The following is a 16,733-nucleotide window of genomic DNA, read 5'->3' on the forward strand; positions in this document are numbered from 1 at the left end:
GAGACAAGCCTCAAAACTTCTGGAACAAAGTCATTTGGAGTGATGAGACCAAAATTGAACTTTTTGGCCACAACCATAAACGTTACATTTGGAGAGGAGTCAACAAGCCCTATGATGAAAGGTACACCATTCTTACTGTGATGCACAGAGGTGGATCGCTGATGTTTTGGGGATGTGTGAGCTACAAAGGCATTGGAAACTTGGTAAAAATTGATGACAAGATGAATGCAGCATGTTATCAGAAAATACTGGAGGAAAATTTGCACTCATCAGCCCAGAAGCTGCGCATGGGACATACTTGGACGTTCCAACAGGATAATGATCCAAAACACAAGGCCAAGTCGACCTGTCATTGGCTACAGCAGAATAAAGTGAAGGTTCTGGAGTGGCCATATCAGTCTCCTGACCTCAATATCATTGAGCCACTCTGGGGAGATCTCAAACGTGCTTTTTGCCAAGAAGAATGGGCAGCTTTACCATCTGAGAAAATAAAGAGCCTCATCCACAACTACCACAAAAGACTTCAAGCTGTCATTTATGTTAAAGGGGGCAATACACGGTATTAAGAACTGTAGTATGTAAACATTTGATCAGGGTCATTTGGGTAGTTTCTGTTGTCATTATGACTTAAAAAGAGTAAACGCAGTTGTTTGACAATAAATGCCTTCACCCAACCACTAACCATGAGTGAAAGAAAAGTTTGTGAGTTATCATTCATATTCTCTGACAAATGGCCAGAAAATCACAAATTCTGCTAGGGTATGTAAACTTATGAGCACAACTGTACCTCTTGAATTCTCTGTTTGTGCTAATACACTGCACAGGGGGTTCTTGTTAAGGTATTAGACTGCTGATATTATACTGGGTTGACCGTGAATTGAGCTTACAGGTATGTCAGCTACAAGGGGCAACAATGCTGTGGCAGGTGGTGGTGACGCTGCGGACACATTAGAGGAAAACATAGCAGCAGGGGGTTCAGGTTCTGGGGGTTCACCACCCCCCAGTGGGACCGTAGCAACGGGGCTTCATAATGACCCACCTTGGGCTACTTTTTCCACGTTATTAAGTATGCTGGTAACTAGACTTACCCCCCTTATGGGACCTCACATGCGGGTACAACCGCATATTGTCCCTGTGGTTAATCCGCCATGGGCAGATCACCTGTCCACTCAGTTACAGCAATTGAACCACTTACTGACTAAACAGAAATCTAACTCTCACCCGCCTAAGACCAAGGGGTCCTCTAAGCGGGCCATTACTTCCTCATAATCCCCCCATGTCCCAGACACCTCGTCTGATGAGGATGGCATGTATACTGACCCCACAGACACTGATCCAGATACTTCTGATGGGAAATCTGTCTCACAGGTGGATGATCCTGACTTATTGGAGGCTATCAGACTAATTCTTCAAATTACTGATGACCCAGAGCCTGATGCTACCTCTAAGAAACCGGACAGATTTAAACGTCAGAAGGTTGTTAAACAAGTTTTACCTCCCTCTGACCATTTAGTTGACATACGTCTGGAACCCTGGGAAAATCCGGGAAAGAAATTCACACCTCACAAGAAAGTGCTGTCTTGCTATCCCCTCGCTGCGGAGCTAAGTAAAAATTAGGAAACAGCCCCGCCGGTGGATTCTCAAGTGTCGCGTCTGGTGGTATCCTCAGCTTTGCCTGTAACTACCATCACTTCTCTGAAAGAACCAACGGATAAGCGTGTGGAGGGTTGCTTAAAGGTGATTTACACTCTAGCATTAGCTGTGCATCGGCCCACTATTGCTACTACATGGGCTACTGAAGCTATTGAAGCATGGGCTCAGGAGGTGGAAGCAGAGCTGCCTTACAATTTTTCTGATAATGCTAGACAATGCCTCTCATATATTGTCACAGCCTCTCATTACATTAAGGAGGTGGCTTCTGATGCCGGTATCCTGGTGGCCAAGGTTTCTACTACGTCCATTTTGGCTCCCCGGATTCTCTGGTTACGGTCCTGGTCTGTGGATCTGGATTCAAAGAAAACCCTGGAGGTGCTCCCTTTTAAAGGGAGACATTCTTTTTGGAGAGGACCTCAGCAAGATAGTGGCTGACTTAGCTTCTGCTAAAACAGTGTGTCTACCTAGTATTGCTCCTTCCGTGCCGAAGGTTAAGAGTACTTCCTTTTGCTACTTTCATCCTTCACGTAAAGCAAAAGGTCAGGCGTAACCGAAACAGGCTCGCACTTCCAAAACCACTAAGCCCAAACCTAAACGTGCCTGGGCTGCCCGTTAGCCTGCTTCCAAAACGGACAAGCATGCTGCATGATGGGGCGGCCTCCCTCTGGGGGATCCCAGGGTGGGAGGCCGACTTTTAGGGTTTACCCAGGAATGGTTGAAGACCACTTCTGACGCCTGGGTACGGGAAGTCGTCACTCATGGTTACGCTATATCCTTCAAGAATCGTCCCCCTCATCGATTTTTCCTGACAGACGTCCCTTCAGATCAGGTGAAGGCAAAAACTTCTCTTCATTTGGTGGTACAGGGGCAAGGGGTACTATTCACCGCTGTTCCTAGTCCCGAAACCGAATGGGTCCTCTCGGCCCATTCTCAACCTTTCTTATGGAAACTCTTCGCTCTATTGTTCTGGCCTTGGATCCCGGGGATTATATGGTCTCCCTGGACATACAAGATGCTTACCTGCATATTCCTATTGCAATGTCTCATCAGCAATACCTGAGATTTGATGTGGGCAACCTCCATTATCAATTTTATGCTTTACCTTTTGGTTTGACCACGGCTCCGCAAGTCTTCACAAAGGTCATGGCATTAATAACGGCTGTACTCCGCCGTCAAGGGGTCAGGATCCTCCCCGTATCTGGACGACTTGTTGATCCTGGCAAATTCCCCAGAAATTCTCCTCTGGATTTGACGCTCCAGTTTCTGCAAGTCCACGGGTGGCTCATTAACTGGAAGTAATCTTCCCTGGTCCCTGCTCAGAGCATGGTGCACCTGGGGTCGTTGTTGGACACTAACAACCACTGGTTGTTCTTGTCTCAGGAGAAGGTCCTGAAACTTTAGGACAGAATTTGCTGCTTCCTGTCTCGTCTGCAAGTGTCAATACACGTGGCGTACATAAATCATCAAGGTGTCACCCGAAGCCACATGGCAATGAGGGAAGTATCAAGGATGCTTCAGTGGGCAGAACTCCATCTGCCAGCCATATCGGCAGTGTTCATTCTGGGGATCCTCAACTGGGTAGCGGACTTCCTCAGTCATCAGGACGTACACGTCGGAGAGTGGAGCCTCCATCCAGAAGTATTTCAACTCCTAGTGGACAAGTGGGTCCTACCAGATGTGGATCTGATGGCATCTCAACACAATCACAAGGTTACAGTCTTTGGAGCAAGGACAAGGGATCCTCAATCAGCGTTCGTGGATGCACTGGCAATTCCATGGAACTTTTGGCTACCATACGTGTTCCCTCCGGTGTCATTCCTGCCCAGAGTAATAAGGAAGTTCAAGCAAGGAGGAGGAATCCTACTTCTGATCGCTCCAGCGTGGCCCCAACGGCATTGGTTCTCAGATCTTCAGGGTCTCTATAGAGCGTCCCCTTCTACTTCTCGTTCAGGGCCCCTGTGTATATCAGGATTTGGCCCGCTTGGCTTTGATGACATGGCTCTTGAATCTTCGGTTCTGAGGGCCAAAGGATTTTCTGAGGCGGTCATTCAAACCATGTTGAAGGCCCGTAAACTGGCTTCTGCTCGGATTTATCATAGGGTCTGGAATTCTTACTTTGCTTGGTTCACCACTAACAATCATGACGCTTACAAGTTTAGTACAGCCAAACTGTTAGCCTTTCTACAAGGTTCATATTTATGCCTTGTCTGTTTGGTTCCAGAGAAAAATTGCGACTCTACCTGATGTTCATACATTCACTCAGGATGTGTTACAGATTCAACCTCCTTACATCATGCCTGTGGCTCCTTGGGATTTGTCGGTGGTTCTGGAGGCATTACAAGAGTCTACATTTAAGCCTCTTGAATCTGCTGACCTTAAGTGGCTTTCTCTTAAGGTATTGTTTCTACTGGCTATTGCCTCTGCTAGACGGGTGTCGGATTTGGGTGCCATGTCTTGTAGGTCCCCCTATCTGATTTTTCACCGTGACCGGGTGGTTCTTCGAACACTTCCCGGGTACCTACCTAAGGTGGTGTCTTCTTTCCACCTTAATCAGGAGATTTATGGTTCCAGCCTCGGGTGGTCATTCTGAGTTGATTGCAGCCAGCAACCTTTTGCTGCTGCTGCGATCAACTAGTACACACCTATGGGGGAGTGTATTTTAGCTTAGCAGGGCTGGGATTGGGATCGCTTGTGCATCCCTGCTAAGCTAAAAAAAAAATTCAAGCAGAAGTAGACCAGCCCTATACCTACTTAACCTGTGCGATGATCTCTGCAATGCTGGGGCCGGCTTTGACGTCAGACATCTGCCCTCCGTTCTCCTGGACACGCCTGCATTTTCCTTACCACTTACCCCTCCTTGAAAATGGCAGCCAACGGTCCGGAACCGCCCTGGAACGCCTTCTTCCTGACTGCTTGCCCTGGTTGATGCAGCGTAACCCGGCGACCCTGTGCACTGTGGCATGCGCATTCCGGACCCGTTCGCACCACAACGATAAACATCTGTGAACAGCTGCGAACGGGTCGAAATGACCCCCTTTTGTTTCCCTTGAATTGTCTTCCAAAGAACAGTCTTTGGATGTGGTACGGGCTCTCCGTATCTATGTGAAGAGGACAGCTCCCATCAGAAAGTCTAATTCTCTCTGTACTGTTTTGGTTTTCACAAGCAGACCCTGGCCAGATGGATTAGAATGGTGATTGCACATGCTTATGTACAGGCTAGCCGTCCAACTCCTGCGACTATCAAGGCCCATTTTTCTCGGTCTGTTGGACCTTCTTGGGCGGCCCGCCATGGTGCGACCCTTGAACAGTTGTGCAAGGCGGCTACATGGTCCTCTGTGAACACGTTCATGAGGTTCTATGCCTTTGATACATCCGCCTCCCAGGATGCTTCCTTTGGACGCCAGGTTCTTTTGCCCGCTACAGTGCGTCCTCTCCCATGAGGAACTGCTTTAGGACATCCCCGATGTTATTCCCTGTGGAACCCAGTGTACCCCGCTGCAGAAAACGAGATTTATGGTAAGAACTTACAGTTGTTAAATCTCTTTCTTCAAGGTACACTGGGTTCCACAGGGCTCCCACCCTGATGCACTTAGCTTCTTTGAGTTTGTATGGCATTAGCTGCTGACACCTTCTCCTGTTGTGAGAATGTTGTATATGTGGTTACTAACGGTTGTCGTTTCTTTTACCTGCTACTGCATTGGACTGGTTAACAAAACTGAGCTCCTGTGCACGGAGGCGGGGTTATAGAGGAGGCGGCGCTGTGCATTCTGGGAACAGTCCAAGCTTTTAGCCTGTTGGTGCCTCGGATCAAGATCCTACTCTACACCCCAATGTTATTCCCTGTGGAACCCAGTGTACCTCTCAGAAAGAGATTTAACTACGGTAAGTTCTTACCATAAATCTCATTATCGTCTTCCAGCTGGGGACTGTTTAAAGAGGGAGGTAGCCCCTAAAGTAGATACGCCTGTTATTCGATTAGTGCGAAAATCTACATTACCTCTGCCTTCAATATCATTAAATGATGTCACGGATAGGAGAGTGGATGGTTTTCTAAAAAACATTTTTTCCCTGTGTGGGGCAATCATAAGATCAGCCATGGCTTCAGCCTGGATGGTTAAAGCAGTGGCTGCCTGGACAGAGGCATTGGAAGGGGAAGTTTCAGTGACATCTGGAGAACATAAATCCCATGTTGCACTTATCAAACAGGCTGCAATATCTTGGGAAGAAGCATTCTTGGATATGGGGACAATTGCCTCTCAGGCATCAGCCTAAACAGTAGCCGCTCGCAGAGCAGTTTGGCTATGTACATGGAAAGCGGATTTAGAATCCAAGAAGATTTTGGATTCTTTACCTTCTAATGGAGATATTCTTTTTGGTAAAGGTTTAACCAGTGTTTTGGAGTCAGAAGCAGACTCCATAAAAGTAATGTTTCCTTCCACATACAAATTCAAGCCTAAAATTCCATCTTTTCAGCCCTTTCGGTCTCAAGGAAAAGCAAAATGGAAAGGTGATGCCAAACAGTCCGAATACAACAGGTCTGGTAAGACTAAAAAACATTGGGTTACCAAAAAAATGGCTTCTAAAACAGAAGATAAGCTATCAGCCAGATGGTGCGGACCTCTACCTGGGGGACCCCAGGGTGGGAGGCTGACTTCTTTATTTTGCACAGATCTGGCACCAGTCTACCACAGATGCCTGGGTGCAAGAAGCGGTATCTCACGACTATGCGTTTAACTTCAAGAAAAACACTCCGTCAAAGGTTGTTTTTTTAGTACCAACCCGTGTATGGTAGAGACGAAGGCCAGGGCTTTGCAAGAGGCAGTTCAGAAGTTGCTTCAGTCAGGAGTAATCATTCCAGTTCCTCCTGCACAATGAGGATAGGGTTTCTACTCCAACCTGTTTGTAGTTCAGAAGACAAATGGGTTGTTCTGGCCCATACTCAATCTAAAATTGCTGAAAAAGTACATTTGGGTATCTCATTTTCATATGGAGACTTTGTAATCCATCATTTTGGTCATGGAGCCAGGGGATATTATGGTGTCTCTGGATTTCCAGGATGCTTACCTACATGTTCCTATATCCCTGTTCCATAAGCGCTATCTCAGGTTCGCTATCCTCCAACAGCATTTTCAGTTTCAGGCTCTACCATTCGGATTGGCCACAGCCCCCAGAGTATTTCCCAAAATGATGGTGATAATGGCAGTTTATTTCCGCCAGCAGGTGAAAAGAATTTTTTCATACCTCGACGATCTTTTACTCCTGGCACAGTCTCAGGAATTGCTTCTGTGTCATCTGCAACAGACAATAGAGTGTCTGCAGAAGCACGGTTGGCACATAAATTGGGCAAAATCGTCTCTGGTCCCGTAACAAAGGATGACTCACTTGGGGGCTGTATTGAAGTCGAGTCTTCAGAGGGTAGCTTTACCTCTGAACAAAATATCCAAACTTCAGTTAAGGAATCAGGAGCTGCTATACAGTCGAAAGGTATCTGTTCACGCAGCAATGCGTGTGATGGGATTGATGGTGTCAACATTCAACATGGTAAAGTATGCGCCGTTCCATTCAAGGCCTCTGCAACTTCTGATCCTTACCAAATGGAATGGTTTTCATCAGACAATAAAAACACATACTATGGTCCTTACTAAAAAAGTAAGGAGGTTATTAGCCTGGTGGCTACAGACATCCCATCCAGACAAAGGGAGACCCTTTTGGATATCAGATTGGGAAATTCTGACAACGGATGCCAGCATTCGGGACTGGAGCGCAGTGTCAGGAAGAAATTGCTTCCAGGGGCAGTGGACCAAGGAAGAAAGTTGCCTGCCAATAAAAATATTGGAACTTCGAGTCATATACATGGCGTTGATTCAGGCAAAGGGCATCCTTCAGGGTAAAACCAGTTCAGATCCGCCCGGACAATGCAACGCAGTAGCGTACCTCAACCACGAGGGAGGAACTCGCAGCCAGGATGCAATGAAAGAGGTAAGTCACACGTTAAAGTGGGCAGAACTTCATTTTCCAGCCTTGTCCGCAGTGTTCGTTCCAGGTGTCCTAAACTGGGAAGCGGATTTTCTCAGTCGGCACACCATTCATGCAAACAATGGGCTCTAAACCCAGAAGTCTTCCAGATCTTGATCGACCGATGGGGGTTGCCAGAGAGAGATCTCATGGCATCCCATGAGAACCACAAGGTTCCCGCATACGGATCAAGAACAAAGGATCCCAACGCAATCTTTGTGGATGCCCTGTCGGTGAGATGGGACTTTCATCTGGCCTATGTGTTTCCTCCCATCGCCCTGTTACCCAGGGTGGGGAGAAAGGTAAAACAAGGACATGGTGCCATGATACTAATAGCTTTAGCTTGGTCCAGAAGACATTACAAAGATCTGCAGGGGATGTCGATGGATGCTCCATTCTTACTCCCTCAACGTCCAGATCTACTGACTCAAGGGCCTTGTTATCACGGACATCTGGATAGTCTGTCTTTGACGGCGTGGCTCTTGAGACCTCTGTCCTGAAGTCAAGAGGATTCTCACAACAGGTAACTCAAACAATGCACAGAGTAAGGAAACCTTCCTCAGCTCGTATATATATCACCAAATATGGCAAGCCTGTATTCAATGTTGCAGTGAATGGAATTTGACCCTAGGTTTTTCAGAGTTTCCACAATCCTAGCATTTCTTCAGGCAGGAATGGATAAAGGTTTAAGGGTGGCTTCCTTGAGAGTGCAAGTGTCAGCACTGACTGTATGGTTCTAAAAGAAAATTGCCAACCTGCGCATTCAACCTCCTTTTGCTCCTCCTACAGTGCCTTAGGACTTAAGTTTAGCCCCATTTGAAAAATGGTTGACAGCTAAAGTTCTCTTTCTACTGGCCATGGCTTCAGCTAGAAGGGTTCAGATTTAGGCACATTGTTATGTCGTCCTCCATTTCTGATTTTTTTATCCAGATAGAGCAGTTCTCAGAACTAAATCTGGGTATCTTCCGAAGGTGATATCTAAATTCCACCTTAATGAAAAAATTGTATTACCGGACCTTTCTACGGGAGATGCATCGTTGGATGTAGTCTGTGCCTTAAGGATCTACGTAGATCATACCAGTGTTATCAGAAAGGCAGATTCTCTTTATTCTCTATGGATTTCATAAGAGAGGATGGCCTGCTGATAAGCTGACACTTGCAAGATGGCTTTGGATCACGATTTCAGAAGCATATTCTCAAGCTGATTTCCCTGTTCCAGATAATGTCTCTGCTCACTCTACTCTTAAGGTAGGTCCATCATGGGCAGCACAGCGTGGTGCTTCAGCAGAACAGATATGTAAGGCAGCCACATGGTCTTCCATTAACACATTCATTAGACATTATGCCGTTGATACCTTTGCCTCTCAGGACGCTGAATTCTGGTGAAGGATTCTCCTGTCCAATCAGGAACGTCCCCACCACTAAATTGCTTTGAGACATCCCATTGTACACTGTGGATACCCTGTGGACCCTGCAGGAGAAATATACATTATGGTAAGAACTTACCGTTGATGACGGTATTTATCCTAAGTCCACAGGATACATTGGAATAAGATGGAGCGACAGCAGATTTGCACCAAATGGTCAAAGCTTTTCGGCCTCCCAGCATGCAGTGGGCCCGTCCATATATCCCCGCCTCCTGGTTTAGGCAAATTAGTTGTTTTCCAAAGTTCAAGACAGGAGCATTATGTAGAGCCCTAAACAGGTGAGAAGAACACACATGCACACCTTTCCGTGCAAGAGGGACGAGGTTAGTGAGTAAAAGGATCCTCAAATCAGGTGCATCAGGGTTGGAACCCTATGGACTTAGAAGAAATACCATTATCTATGGTAAGTTCTTACCATAAAGTAAATTTTTATTAAAACTTTCAGGTTTTGGAAAACGGTCATTCCTGTGCTGCAAGTTATGTTGTACTGCCTACCCATTGTTATTGCTATTGTTTAAAAAAAAAACTACTCTTAACCTTTTTTTTTTTATCCCTTTGTTTTGAGATGTCGAGCTGTATACAGTCTTGTGTCACGTGGTCACCTGTCTGACAAGCTGTTGTAAATAATGCATATATGTCTGTCCTGCCATATCTTCTCTGTGTCATGTTTTTGAAAAACAATAACCCATAGGCGTATGGTGTATATGGAACTAGTATCCTGTGTACACTGGAACCCAAAACATAAAACTATAGGCACAGCTATTAGCGATGGTACTATGCACGTTGCCTTCCACAGTCCCCTCCAGGGCAAGCAAACCTACAGCAGAGAGATGGCTCTGGGTGTTTTATTGGAATTAAAGTAGCGATTGCCAGCTGCAATTAGTCACAGACCATCCCGCCAGGAAGCATGCCACAGCACAGCAAGATGAGCATGGCTTCATCTGTATTTGCCCTAACTTTAGCTATGGCCTAACACTAACATTAGCTCTTACTCGAATTCCTAATAATAACCTTAACCCTAGGCCTACACTACTAAAAATCTAATCCTAACCCTAAACCTTATCCTAGCCCTAAACTTGGCTCTAACTCTATTGGTAAACCGAGGCCTAATCCTATTCCTATCACAAACCCTGACTCTAACCCAAAGCCTAGATGTAACTTTAAACCTAGCCATATTCCTATCTCTATTCCTAATCCTAGGTCATACCCTAGACTTTATCCAAAATATCCCTTTTCTTCTTCGGGATTCATAGGGCTCCACAGGGAGAACATTGGAGTTGTAGGTGGTGGATGAGAGTCCAGGCACCAAACAGTTAAGCTGTCTGGCTTCCCAAAATGCTCGGCACCTCTCCCCTAGAACCCCGCCTCCAGTCTCAGGTCAGTTTTTTGTTGATGCCAGCTGGAAGCTATAACAGCCCTATGCTTTCAATTTTAAAAGGTTTTTCTCCAACGCCCTAGTAATTTTCGTACCATGGGGTATAGATCGGGTCCATTGGTGCCTTGGCACTACTATGCCCCTCCTGCAGACTCAGTTTAGAAAATTGTGCCCAAGGAGTCTGGTGCATTCCTCTGCAGCTCCAGGGAGTTTTCTTCAAAACTTTAATTTAGTTTATTATTTTCAGGTAGTACTGGTTGGCAATCAGTCTGCCTGTATTGTGGGACTTGGGGGGGGGGGGGGGGGTACCGAACCAACCTCCTTAGGGTTAGTGGTTCGTAATCCAGCTGACAGGACAGTAAGCTCCTGAGGTGCTGTTTCACATACCACACTGTGTGCACTCGCCTAACAGATGCTGGAGTAGACACCGGGGCAGTGAGTGATCACACTTGGGTCCCTGGTGACATGTGGTGGCATTAAGGATGTGGCGGTCATGGGCTGCAAGCTGCAGTACCTGTCGCGGACCCCAAACTGGCACTACATAAGGGGGTTATTAAACTTCCTTTTTACACAGTAAAGGGGTTATTAAACTCCATTGTATATACATGAAGCCAGTATAATCTTGTGAGGGACCATGCGTCATTGAAGTTGCGGGGCTTGCTGGAGAGTGGGACCAGAGGCTGAAAAGCACCATTACAGCTGCTACTGGCTGCACACTGAACGCTGCTCCTTCACAGAAACCTACTGAATCACCAATACAACTGGTACCAGGGGCTTAGAGAGGAGGGATCGCAGAAACAGCAGTGAACACTGCTGCTAGATAAATACAATATCTATATATATATATATATATACAGATAGATAGATACCCAGCTGGGCACTGCTCTGTATGAGGTATTGTGTGCTGGTTCCATTCCTCTCTGTGTCACTCCACACTGACTGCCTCTGTGTTGTTACTGCACTGTGTTTTTCATTAACTCTTTGTGTTCTGCAAGAATGTCTGGGAAAAATGCTGTGTCCCTCATGTAACACTAAGTTTACACCTTCTCCAGGGGGGGGTCTCCCCTGTGTGACCAGTGCTCTCTGCCTTCCCAAGGTAGTTACATGCAGGAACCTGAGTGGTTCGAATCATTCAAAAGCATGATTACTAATATTAATACAGAGTTAACTACTGCCAGACTGGAAAGACAAACTCTTAAGCAGTCTGAAGATGATTTTCTGCTTAAAGCTACTGGCCACAGACATGCTCCTCAGCTCCCTCTGTTGGTCTCTCATAAACGCACACCTCCACAGGTGCTCCAGTCTGAGTCTGAGCTCCTAGAGCAGGAAGAAGGGGACGATGATAATTCTCTGTCTCCGGGAGTTGAGGCCTAATTTATGCTATTAGAGAAGTCCTCAATATACCAGACAAGGAAGCGGTGCCAGAAGAGGAATTGTATTTTATTGCAAAATCAAAATCCACTGCCACTTTGCCTATATCTAAGGAATTGAATACCCTTGCTAAGGGTGCATGGGTCAATCCTGACAAAAAGTTTCAAATTCCTAAACGGTTATTGAATTCCTTTCTCTCTCGAGGATAGGAAAGTATGGGAAAATACACCTGGCACCGGAAGTACAGTCTGTGGATGCCTCAGTGTCCAGGCTTGCATGTAAAATTTTACTGCCTGTACCTGGGACTATATCTCTCAAATACACGGCTGAATGCAAAATTGAGACTACACTCAAATCAATTTATACTGCAGTAGGAGTGGAACAAAGGCACAGTCCTGTCAGGATCCTTGGGTGAGGGACCTCATATCCCAAGGTTACCGATTAGAATTTCAGGCACCACCTCCTCACAGATTCTTCAGGTCAAGCTTACCTGCTTCACCCTTGGCAAGGGTTACCTTGCAAGACACCATTCAAAAACTGGTACAAACGGGGGTTGTGGTCCCAGTGCCTCCTCCATTACATCACATGGGTTTTTACTCCAATCTGTTCATTGTACTGAAACCGGACGGTTTGGTATGGCCCATCTTTAACCAAAAATCCCTGAACCTGTATGTACGCGTGTTCAAGTTCAAGATGGAGTCCCTGAGAGTGGTGATCTCCGTTCTGGAGGAGGGGGAATTATTGGTATCTCTGGATATCAAGGAGGCTTACCTACATATCTTGATATGGCCTCCTCATCAGGCTTACCTCCGGTTTGCCATAATTGACTACAATTTACAGTTCCAGGCCTTGCCCTTTGGTCTCTCAACAGCTCCGAGGGTGTTCATGAAGGTCATGTCGGAGATGATGCTGCAATTATGCAAGAAGGGAGTCAACATAGTCCCCTACTTGGACGATCTCCTGATAAAGGCGGTGTCCAGGGAGCATCTGTTACACAGCATCGACTTGGCTATGTGCCTTCTTACAGAACATGGATGTATCCTGAATTTTCAGAAATCGCATATGGAACCGTCTTAGAGAATCCAGTTCCTGGGTATGATACTGGACACGGTGTCTCCCGTGTTCCTTCCACTGGACAAGGCCATAACTCCCCAGGCCATGGTCCGCTCCGTTCTCAGACCCCACAGAGTTTCAATTCATCTCTGCATTGCATTGCCTAGGGGGCAAGATGGTAGCCTCCTACGAGGCAATCCAGTATGGCAGATTCCATACACATCCGTTCCAACTGGATTTTCTGGACAAGTGGTCGGGGTCGCACATACATCATAGTGCAACTCTGTCGCCAAACGCACGGATCTCCCTGTTATGGTGGCTACAAGTTTCTCACCTCATGAAGGGTTAGAGTTTCTCTACCCAATCTTGGGTTCTACTACCAACAGATGCCAGCCTCCAAGGTTGGGCTGTGACCTAGGAGGCTCAGTTTCAGGGGAAGTGGTCGAGTTGGGAATCTGCACTCCCGATATATGTTCTGAAACTCAGGGTGATTTACAATACTCTTCTGCAAGCCTCCTATCTTCTCAGAGATCAAACCATCCAGGTGCAGTCGGATAACTCCACGCAGGTGCGTACATAATACATAAACCGACAAGGAGGAACAAAAAGCAGGGCAGCCATGCGAGAAGTGTCACGGATTCTCCACTGGGTGGAAGCCAGCACAAGGGCTATCTCCACCATATTCATTACAGAAGTGGACAATTGGGAGGCGGACCTCCTCAGCAGGCACGACCTCCATCTGGGGGAATGCATCCTTCATCCTCGAGGTGTTTCAACAACTGGTTCACCAGTGGAGCTGGCTGCAGATAGACCTTATAGCTTCTTGTTTCAACAAGAAGCTTCACTGTTACTGTTCCAGAACGCGGGATCCGCAGGCTGCAGCAGTGGATTCTGACGGCGCCGTGGACTTACCAGTTTATATACCTGTTTCCTCTAATCCCTCTCATTCCAAGAGTTCTAAAAAGACTCAAAAAGCAATGAGTTCAGGCAATTCTAATTGCCCCGGATTGGCCTCAACGGGCCTGGTACGCAGACCTAATGTCTCTGGAGGAACCCTCTGCCGCTTCGCAAGGACCTTCTGCAACAAGTTCCGTTCGTCTATCCAGACTCACTGCAGCTACGTTTGACGGCTTGGAAGTTGAGAGGGAGATTCTAGTCAGAAACGGTCTTCCATCCAAGGTTATTTCCACTATGGGCCAGGCCCGTAAGGTGGTTACGTCAAAACATTACCACTGCATCTGGAAGAAATACGTTTCTTGATGTGAGGGTAAAAAAATATCCTCCCGTGGAGTTTCAACTTGGAAGGTTTCTGCTCTTACTGCAAGCAGGTGTGGATATGGGCCTGTGGTTAGGCTCCATCAAAGTTCAGATCTCTGCTCTCTCCATCTTCTTCCAGAGACACCTGGCACTGGAAGTACAGACTTTCCTGAATGGTGTTCTTTGCATTCATCTGCCCTTTTTCCCTCCCATGGGGGACCTCTCTGTGGTCTTGACTATTTTCCAGTCAGTCTGGTTTGAACCTTTGCACAAGGTGGACTTGAGATATCTTACCTGGCTCTAGCCTCTGCAATACGTGTGTCAGAATTGGGGGCCTTATCTTGTAAGAGCCCGTATTTGATATTTCATGAGGATATGGCGGAGCTCAGGACTCGCCCGCAGTTTTTGCCGAAAGTGGTGTTGGCCTTTCACTTTAATCAACCAATAGTGGTTCCGGTAATATCGGATCTGTCGGTTGATCCAAAGTCCTTGGACGTGGTGAGGGCTTTGAGGATTTCCATCAAAAGTACAACTCATCACAGGAAGTCTGACTCGCTGTTTTCTCCTTTATGACGCTAGCAAGATTGGATGTCCTGCTTCTGAGCAGTCTATTGCTTGTTGGCTCAGATTGACTATCCAACAAGCCTATGCCTCGGCAGCATTGCCTCTGTTGAGTTCTGTCCAGGCCCGCTCCACAAGGTCGGTGGGTACTTCCTGAGCGGCTGTCCAGGTTGTCTCGGCCTTACAGTTGTGCTGTGCAGCTACTTGGTCTAGTTCGAATACGTTCGTTAAGTTCTATAGTTTGACACCTTGGCCAGAGATGACCTTCAGTTTGGTCAGGCGGCTTTGCAGGGGTCTCCGCACTCTGACACCCATTCTGGGAGCTTTGAGACTTCCCCATGGTACTAAAGTTACCCCAGTATCCACTAGGATGTTAGAGAAAATAAGAATTTAATACCTACCGGTTATTCCTTTTCTCGTAGTCCATAGTCTCGTTTTCCTGTTTACTTGGTTGTAAGCGTTCTTGGTTGGTTCTGCTATTGCGGTCCCAGTTCCATGTTTGGTTAACATTGTTATCCTTGTATGGTTAGCGTTGTTCTCCTATCTTCGGGTGTGCTCTGCTATCCTTCTTATTGTGTGTTGGTTCGTTACCTCACCGCTTCAATGTTATTCCTTCTCTCATAGTATGTCGTCTCCTTGGGCACAGTTTTCCAATTCTGAGTCTGCAGGAGGGGCATAGAGGGAAGGAGCCAGCACACACTATGGATTGTTTAAAGTGTCCAGTCTCCAATGGACCCAATCTATACCCCATGGTACTAAAGTTACCCCAGTATCCACTACGGACTATGAGAAAAGGAATTACTGGTAATTATTAAATTCCTATTTTTTTCTCTGAACTTGTCCGCGCTGTAAGTCTGCAGGCTTGAGCATTACAGCTACATCACCCCCCACTGGCGCCAAAACTCCTGGACTGCCAATGTCAAGACGGGTACTTGCGGCAGGCGCTGCACACTGAGCCTGGCACAGCTCACTGTGGGGACCCCAGAACTGGGTTGGCTGCCATATGGGGCAGGTAAGAGGGTCCCATATTAAAGGACATGCATTTAAATGGCAGTCCACTATGTGTCCCGGTAGACGGACCGCGGCTCTGGCATGGACACTGGCTCCGGTCAGGGTATATACTAAATTTATAAAGACCTTTAGTACCTGGGATGGGAGACCAGCAAGGGGAGGCGGTGCTTAACCTATAGCCACTACCACACCTTTGGATGTCAGTCTATTACAGATTTCCCGCCCTTAAGCTGTAAACAACACTCCCTCCTTCCCTCAGAGACCAGGGCAGCCATCTTTACCATGCAGCAAACAAGGTCTCCAGGAACTCTGGGCTCTCCCTGTAAAAACTAGAGATGTGCACCGGAAATTTTTCGGGTTTTGGGTTAGGTTCCGCGGCCGTGTTTTGGGTTCGAACGCGTTTTGGCAAAACCTCACCGAATTTTTTTTGTCGGATTCGGGTGTGTTTTGGATTCGGGTGTTTTTTTCAAAAAACCCTAAAAAACAGCTTAAATCATAGAATTTGGGGGTCATTTTGATCCCAAAGTATTATTAACCTCAATAACCATAATTTCCACTCATTTTCAGTCTATTCTGAACACCTCACACCTCACAATATTATTTTTAGTCCTAAAATTTGCACCGAGGTCGCTGGATGACTAAGCTCAGCGACCCAAGTGGCCGACACAAACACCTGGCCCATCTAGGAGTGGCACTGCAGTGTCACGCAGGATGGCCCTTCCAAAAAACACTCCCCAAACAGCACATGACGCAAAAAAAAAAAGAGGCGCAATGAGGTAGCTGTGTGACTAAGCTCAGCGACCCAAGTGGCCGACACAAACACCTGGGCCATCTAGGAGTGGCACTGCAGTGTCAGGCAGGATGGCCCTTCAAAAAAAAAAAATACTCCCCAAACAGCACATGACGCAAAGAAGAAAAAAAAGAGGCGCAATGAGGTAGCTGTGTGAGTAAGCTAAGTGACCCTAGTGGCCGACACAAACACCTGGCCCATCTAGGAGTGGCACTGCAGT

Source organism: Pseudophryne corroboree, chromosome 4 (assembly GCF_028390025.1).
Source record: "Pseudophryne corroboree isolate aPseCor3 chromosome 4, aPseCor3.hap2, whole genome shotgun sequence".
Classification (NCBI taxonomy): domain Eukaryota; kingdom Metazoa; phylum Chordata; class Amphibia; order Anura; family Myobatrachidae; genus Pseudophryne; species Pseudophryne corroboree.